The following is an 8,610-nucleotide window of genomic DNA, read 5'->3' on the forward strand; positions in this document are numbered from 1 at the left end:
AGATGTTGATACAGAGCGGGCTGACTGTTAACCCATTCCTGTACCGAGTGGCTTTAACATTGACAACCCTGATACCAGGGGTCACAGAAGGAATAACTAAAAATGTGATCATTAGCATTGGCACAGAAAACATAAACAAGGGTTGGAGAGCAGATTGGAAGAATGTTTAGTGCCTGCTTGGTTTAGGGCATAGAGTTGGATGACACAGATTTGATGACACTGAAGAGAGGATAGAGGATGGAGAGAGAGGATGGATGAAGCTCTGGCAGCCACAGAGCTAAAGCAGAGGGTCTTTGGGTCTTCTTTTTTTTTTTTTTTTCTTATTAATTACACTTTATTCACTTTGTATCCCCCCCATAAGCCCCCCCCTCTTCCCCTCCCGATCATACCCTCCCTCCCACTTCTTCACACATGCCCCTCCCCAAGTCCACTGATAGGGGAGGTCCTCCTCTCCTTCCTTTTGATCTTAGTCTATCGGATCTCATCAGGAATGGCTGCACTGTCATCTTCTGTGGCCTGGTAAGGCTGCTCTCCCCTCAGGGGGAGGTGATCAAAGAGCAGGCCAATCAGATTATGTCAGAGGCAGTCCCTCTTCCCATTACTATGTAACCGGCTTGGACACTGAACTGCCATGGACTACATCTGTGCAGGGGTTCTAGGTTATCTCCATGCATGGTACTTGGTTGGAGTATGAGTCTCTGGGAAGACCCCTGTGTTCAAATTTTCTAGTTCTTTGGATCTTCTTGAGGCTTTTGTCATAATAGAAAAGGGTTTTTGGTTGGTTGGTTTGTTTTGTTTTTTGAAGTGTGTTACTGTTTTTAACTTCATTTTTTATTTACTTGATATAATTTCCAAAAAAAAATTTTTTTTAAAGTTAGCACACAGCATGATGGCTCAATTATGGTATTTTCATAAATATATGTCCTCTACATTGTTCTCACTTGTGTCCTTTACTTTACTGCCCCCCTCCCATCCTGCCCTTCCCACTCATTTTGGTCCTTGCCCTGAGTATTCTTAGATTCTCACAGACAATAGAAAAAGTGACGACTGTTCGGCAAGTCGTTAGTTCTCAAGGAAACGAATTCCTCTCAAGCTTGGGAGAGGAAATCGAACACTGTGAGATCTTACCGGGGGTCTTTGCCAGCTGACAAGAACCCTTCAACTTCAGCCCCTCAGGGAAATCAATGCTTAGGGAAGGTTGCTTCCCATTTCCTTCTCCTCAGCTCCCTCAGCTCTTCATGGAGGGATTCAGAAGAGGTTGGAATTTTGCGTCATTTCTTGCCCGATAAATCAATGAAAGCTAGTGTACATCCAGAGCAAAATGTTTAGGGAAGAACTCCCACAGCTAAATCCTCTCAACCTCCTCAGGAAAGGAAAAAAAGAAAAAAAAAAAAGAAAAGAAAAGAGAAGTATCAGGAAGGGTTTCAAACTGCTCAATGGTTTGGGTTTGCTCTAGTTAACTACTGGCAAAAAAGAGTGTGGCTGAGGACAGGATTTCAGCGAAATCTGGAACTAAGGAGACTGAGAAATGACATGACATTATTGAGCTCACAGCCTTTTAAAATGATTTCTTGGCAATATGGGTTGCGTTGGCCCATTTGATTTTAAACACTTTGGTTTTCCCGGCAGCATGGAACAACACAGTGTCCAACTGCCTGCGGAGCAAAATGCCTAAGTTTTATTGTGATACGTATTTTATGGAGCTACTGTGATACGTATCTTACCCATGATTCTCCAGCTGAGAGAAAGACGCACTGCAGTGGTAGGAGACACAAAAGAACACCAGACACTTCTACCAGAAATGGATGGAAGAGCAGGCCCAGGGCCTGACGGACAAAACAGCAATGGCTTTATTTCAACAAGGAAAATATGTCTTCAGCTCCATTCTCTGCTCTTCCTCTTACAGCAGCCATGATCCTGGCTCCTCCCCTCCCCCACCTCTAGTCTCCCCAGTCCTCCTTGCCCTGGTATAGGATGCCTGCACCTCATATGGGAGACCTTCCCATGAAACCAATGATGGGACCACCTCCCCCTCCTGGAATGACGTTCATGGGTCCTGCTCCTGGAATGAGGCTACTCATGGGAGGCCCCAAGCCCATGTTCCCTGCGCCTCCAATGATGATACCTTCTGTTTGTCCTATGATGGTGCCCACTCAGCCGGACTGATGAGGGTTCTGTTTCACCAGGAGATCTCGGTGCTGAGCCCGAGTGTTTTTTAGCTTCGCGACAAGGAAGACTTCCTTCCACACTTATCAGAGAGAATAGTTTTGGAGGGGAGAAATGGGATAAAAAAAAAAAGTGTAGTTTTCGCTTATAGTGTGAACTGTGAAAATAAAATGGTCAGTTAAATAGTAAATAAATAAATAAATAAATGCCTAACATACTCAATATTCTGTAAATTCCCATTTTGATACTTATAACAGGCAAAGAAGAGGATACATTTAGTGGAAAAAAAATATATGTGATTATAGGTTTTGTTTATTTCTCAAGTTGCTAAGATCGGCAAACCCTTCCCTTTCTCAGGCAGGAATGGGTGGCCAACATTTGCTCATCTAAATATAAATCATCTGATTTTCTTTTAAAAAGAAGAGAATGAGGGGTTATCCACCAATCTTCTCGTTCCTAACTTAGAGTTTGTCCATTCTTGGTTGTGTGGTTTCAGCTGTTCTTTGGGACCAACAATGTATATTTTCATAGCCCACAAACACAGACAAAGCTCTGACTCTTCTGCACTGTTAAATGACAGTTTATGTGTCTCAGAGCAGGACTGTGCTGCATTGTGTGAATAAGAGGATCGCTGGGTGGGTCACACCACCTCCCCTAGATCCATATAGCACCCCAAGTAATTTTAGAAGCCTGGTCAGATAGCCTCATTCTAACTCACCTTGAAGTTGCAAATCATGTCATTGCTAAAAAGCCAGTATTTTTGTTCCCTACTGTTCTTTTACATTAGTGTGAGTAATTTAATAATGCTTAGGTTTTTTTTAAATAGGATTAAATATTAAAGAATCTTTTGTATTTGTGATTGAGTTATTTGAAATATAGTCAATTGTTAAAATAGCAATTATCTTTATTCTTAAAGATAATTTTCAATGATAGACTTTTGTTTACTTTGCTTTAAAAAATACTTTCCAAAAATGAATAGCATTTGAAAACATGTATCTATTTTCAAGGGGGAAGGGAACAACAACAAACAAACAAAGAAAGAAACAAAACAACAAAGAAAATAAAAGCAAAACAAATTTCTACTTCCTTTCTTTCATCCTCCCTTCCTTACACCCTTCCTTCTTTCTCCGTCTCCTTTATCTTTCTTTCTGTTTTTGAAGCAGAGTCTCATTGTCTACCCCAGGTTAGCTTTTGCCTCATGAATTTTCTAAGAGAAAATATAAACAAGACAGTGCCAAATCAAAGTTGTTTCATTCGAGTCAAGCTTGCTCATCTGGTGAGCTTAGTGGGGCTACTTGCAGGAGCATGGACAAGGGGAAGTTTACTGAAACATGGATGACTCAAAGGCAGCTGCATTCCTGAAAACAATCCCACCCCATCACGGCTGCAAACTGCATCTCTAAAGTGTTTCTGCAACTAGCAGGCAGCTACACCCCATCCTCCTCGCCTCAAATAACATTTTACTGCTTGTAAAACCACAGGCAGGGGCCGTGTGAGTCTTGTAAGTTGTATAAACCTCTTAAATTTGCTGGTTTCTTATGATTTGTGAACCTCACCAGCCTCTTCCGTCACTGCATGTTGGAAAGGTTTAATCTGCATGAAACAGCTACACAATATTTCCTCTCCCGTTCTTTCATTCTCTCTACCTCTGTACAACATGGCCTGGATCGGTGGCACCTTTGCTACCCTAGCTGCTGAAAAGGTGAACAATTTGTGTTCCCAATATGCTTTCTTGAATGGGAGAAAGGTCCATAGCATACGCTTGGGGCATAACTGCCATTCCTAGTACAGGGTTAACCTTTTCCATCCTTACTGCTTTCTCTATACCTCTATTCAGAGTTGTTCATCCCCCCAGATGCTTTCAGGGACTGAAGTGAAGCAAGACACACCTGCACCATGATGGGGATTCTCTCTACCTCTCTATCTCATAAATGCTTTTAAAGCCCTTTGGTGAATTGTTGTCCAGCCATCAAAGCTTTCCAGACACTCGAAGACACTAGACTTTGCCAGTTCTTTCTTTCTAGGAGACTCCTTTTAACTCGGCACAAATTGTCACATTTACTTTAAGGTGGCCTAGACATACATTGTTGTCTATTTGTCCTTCTTTTCTTTACTCTCCTCCTGAGAGCTTCAGTACCTTAAAAGCCTAAGCTACAAACCAGGCAGAAACCCTAGAGGTCCTCCTGCTTGGAAAAGCTCATGTCCCATTACACATCAATTCCCAGGCTCTTCCTATATTCTCTTGTCCCATCAGCTATTTGTGAGTCACATCTGCACTTACATGGTAGATTCTACTCTTCAAGGGGATGTGCCACCATCTAACACACCAGAGGAACATGGCCACTTGGGAATTCCACCCAAGGCTACTCTACTCTCAGATAGCTCAGTGTCTGGGCATATTTTATGCCAATTGGCACTATAGACAAGAGGTCACCATCTCATACTACATGTGGAAAGATGGCTTTTGTAGAATTACTCCTCTGTGTAAGGTCACTCTGATATAGCTCAGCATCACTTACATATCTCACCACCCATGGAAGGGTTATGCAACTCTTCCATCTTTGATTCTGTAGAGTCGCTGCTCAAGTACCAACTCTTGTTTGTTGCTTCCTAGAGAGGCTGTTTCTAGTCATCCCAGATAAGTTCAAAAAAGACCAAAGAAACTATTCACTCAAATCCAACTCAATAAGCCAATGTGTTTCCTTAGGTTATAAACATACAGGCATGTAGGCACCTGAAAGACAACTGTACCTCTGAAAAGCCCTACTCTATCATGGGTAATAAATCAGAAAAACTGGAAACGATGTCACCAAAAAGTTTTCATCCCCCCCAGGACTTGTTTATTGTTTAAGTAGAACCAGGAAGTGTTTTTTTTTTCACTAGACAACATTTTCTTTACTTTCGAGCTCCACAAAAGCCTTCGATATGGAATCCATTTGGGACAATCCATTTGGGGCCTCCTTAGCACTTGTTGTGTGCCACCCCGTACATCTAGAAGTTTTTCCTCCAGTTATTTTTATTTATACATAATCGAGCATTTATACCTTTACAAGTGAACTTTTTTAATTTAATTTCAAGATTATATATGTGTATATATATAAATACATATATATATATATTTGGGTTGAATACACATACATATGTATTTGTTTTGAGAGATGGTGTACATCACTATATGATTTTGTAATACAAAGTTGTACCTGCATGGAAACCCTTTATTGGTTTCTAAGTAATACATTTTGAGTTTTTGTCTTACACAAGACACTGGATTATTAATCTCTGTTTCAAAAAGCTTCCCTATTACAACAAGATAAATAAGGTTATCACTCCCAAAGGGCTGATGCTATAAACAGTTTATGAGCTTTAGCACTATATTTCAGAGAAATGAGAGCCAGTTTGTTTAGCCTTGAAAACTGGAAAAATAATGAGATTTAAAAGAGGAAGTATAATGTGGGAAGTGAACAAAAGTTTGGGCAAGACATAGAAAAGAGATGAATTTGACCCTAGAGCATACTTTACATTGAGGATTACAGCTAGATAAATATCTACCAATAGTTAGCTTTAAAGAACATCATTTATTAGCTCACAGTTGCTGTGGGTAAAGTTCTAAAGTTCGACATAGCTGATATGTCTGCTTGCATGTCTCAGAGGGTTGCTATCATGCTAACTAGAACTCTTCTGAAGCTTGACTGGGTCTGAAGCTTGGGAAGGGTCTCATGCTAAACCCAAGTGTCAGCTGACAAGTGTTGGTTCCTCATGCATTGCTGAGAGGCCAGTTTCTTGTTGGCTGTGGGACGCTGCTCAGTTGTTTGTCATGTTAGTCACTTCTTAATATGGGCTACCGCTGTGCTGGAGCTAAGAAAGAGAATCTTTGAGAAAAAAATGTCTTTACAATTTCATGGGACAAAACTGTGTACAGCCTACTTCCCTTGCTGTGTGCTAACAGTAACACACAAACCAGAGATCTTACCTATATAGAAGATGTGGGCTTGTGTAAGATCATAGGCAGAGACAGTGATTAAGAGGAAAACATTAGGGTCAGTCCACCCTAAGGAACATGAAAAACAAACAAACAAACAAACAAAAAAACCTTTTGCTCCCATGGTTGAGTAATTATCTTCATTACTGGAACCTTTCACCCACTTTGACCCTAGAATCTACTGCTTCCCACAGCCCTAAGTGCTTTGAGAATACTCGGCTTCTTTATGAAAGGATCTCATATGCATTCACGTGAGTGTCTGAGATAGCACAAAGGTTGTGGATCCTCAATCAAGTCTGGAAGAGTCAGCCAAAAGTTCAGCCAAACAGAACTCAACGTACTGTTTTAGAACCTTCATGGATTCTTGTCATTTTAATCCTTATTCAATAGGAGAAGAGTCCTCAGAATAGCTCTAACTATCTGTTAAGTGTCTAATGAGGCAGGATCCTACATTGCTGAAAGGAATTGAGTATCAGGCAGGCACAGGGCTTAGGGAATTGCGATTCAGCTACCATGCTGCTTTAACAGCAGAAGCAGTCTGTCTCTGGAAAGGAGGGATCTTTATAGTCCTGATCACTTCTGTCTCTGTTCTTCATTCCTCAACCTCAGCAGCCCAAACCTGACGAAAAGCTTTGAAAGGGATTTGGGCTGAGGATGGCAGAGAAGCTTAGGTAAATCTAATCAAGCATTCTTGTCTGCTAACTTCAAAGAGAAGCCAAGATTTGGGGGAAACACATGTACAGATTTAGCAAGCTGGAGGGTTAAGCTATTTTATGACAGTTTTCCTGAGCGTATAACATCTTGAAGTGTTAGGAGCATCTAATGAAGCCATAAGAAGCCTCAGGGGTGGGGGTGGGGACTGTCTTACTAATCACTGACTAGGTTTGGAGATGTTGGCAGTAATCAAACAAAGCAGATAGATAATCTGAAAACTTTACGGTGAAGAGATGAATGCATCTAAGAGCAATGAGTGTCAGTTAATACACTGTAGTCACATCTAGACATTAGCTTTTAGCCTTATAGTTTGTAACTTCTTTAGAAGATCAGAGTTTACAGTCAATGTCATTAAGACACCATTATTGAATAGAACAGAAGAATTTTTTAGTTTTAGCACATAAGAGTTGCCTGGAGCAGGTATGAGTTTGGACCAGGTGCACATTACCTTGTTAGGCAGAAGCCAAGCTGTCAGGGAGGTTATGTATAATTGAAGCAGGAGTAGAGAAGGCTGGGCCTGAACTTCTTAAAACAAACTCAGGGGGATAAACCGAACCCAAATTATCCTCCTAGTAATTCCAAGGTGTTTTTTTTTAATCTTTCCTTTTTAAATATCTTTATGTATCAAGATGGTAATGTTTTATCAAGCAAGAGTACTTATTATAGCTAATAAATGTTCACAGATTCATCAGAGGGTGAGTATGCAAGGCTGACAAGTAAGTATCACTCATCCATCCCCTTTTAAGAACTAGTGGAGCCACTATTAACATACAGTGCTAGAATAAGGCTGCTTCTTTCAATAGTAAGCAGAGGTGACGCTCATGTCATCATTCTAGGCATGCCAGGACATCACCACTAAGAGGCTGGCAGTCCTAGGATTAGAGAGGATTCAGCATCTAGTCATGACAGTCTGTGAGTTCCGTCTCTTCCTTTGGTATTTTATCACCGAGTGTTACATGGTTTTATGGAAGGCTTGCTTCACTCTTGGGGCCCCAGGTCCTTCCTTACCTTACCTCTTTTGGGTGAGTGTGCACCAGAGCTGAGGGAAAACAGCATGAGTAATGCCTTCCCAGGGCTGCTGTGTATGGCTGTGTGTAACCCAACTCTAAGGCATGATTCACTTTACAGGTGTGGTAGACATTTATCATGAAACTAGTTCCACAGATCAGATGCCAGCGATGAAGAAGAGGCACTGTTCAAAATCCCCACAAAAGCAAGACAAGTAGCTTTGACTGAAGACTAAGTTCTCAGAAAAAGATAAGCAGGAGCTAAAAGGGAAGGTGATTTTGCCTTTTTGTTTTTAAACACATTTCATTCATGTAGAAGGTAGCTCAGGAGCCTAACCCATTTATACTGAAGGGCAAAAAGATAGCCAAGAAAGTATTACATGTGTCCTATTGTACATCACTGTGAATGTGGGGGTCTGCAATGCCAGACCTTCCCTTCTAAGCATGTAGAACTAGAAAAGAAGGCCTTATTGCTGCCAAGTAATTTAAGCACAGTAGAATTCTTTCCTATCCAAACTCTACAGGTGACCGAAGAACCTGGTTTTACATTTCATAGAATATTAGAAGGACTTGCCCAAGAGACACTCCCATTTCTCCTATCCTTTTTTTTTTTAATCTCAACAAGGATGTTTTTGACATTTATTTTATTATTATTTTTGAGAATTTATTACATAAGTACTGTATTTACATAATTTCCATTTCATAGTTTCTCCATTCTATCTCTTTTACTGTCTCTCCCAATCC

The 8,610-nt window shown here is 40.8% G+C and overlaps 1 pseudogene; it reads left to right on the plus strand.

Annotated features, from left to right (window-relative positions):
• The first annotated feature begins 1,667 nt into the window (after positions 1-1,667).
• On the plus strand, positions 1,668-2,166 carry LOC110549892 (U1 small nuclear ribonucleoprotein C-like; annotated as a pseudogene).
• The last annotated feature ends 6,444 nt before the right edge of the window (positions 2,167-8,610 follow it).

This window comes from Meriones unguiculatus, chromosome 20 (genome assembly GCF_030254825.1).
Source record: "Meriones unguiculatus strain TT.TT164.6M chromosome 20, Bangor_MerUng_6.1, whole genome shotgun sequence".
Taxonomy (NCBI): Eukaryota; Metazoa; Chordata; class Mammalia; order Rodentia; family Muridae; genus Meriones; species Meriones unguiculatus.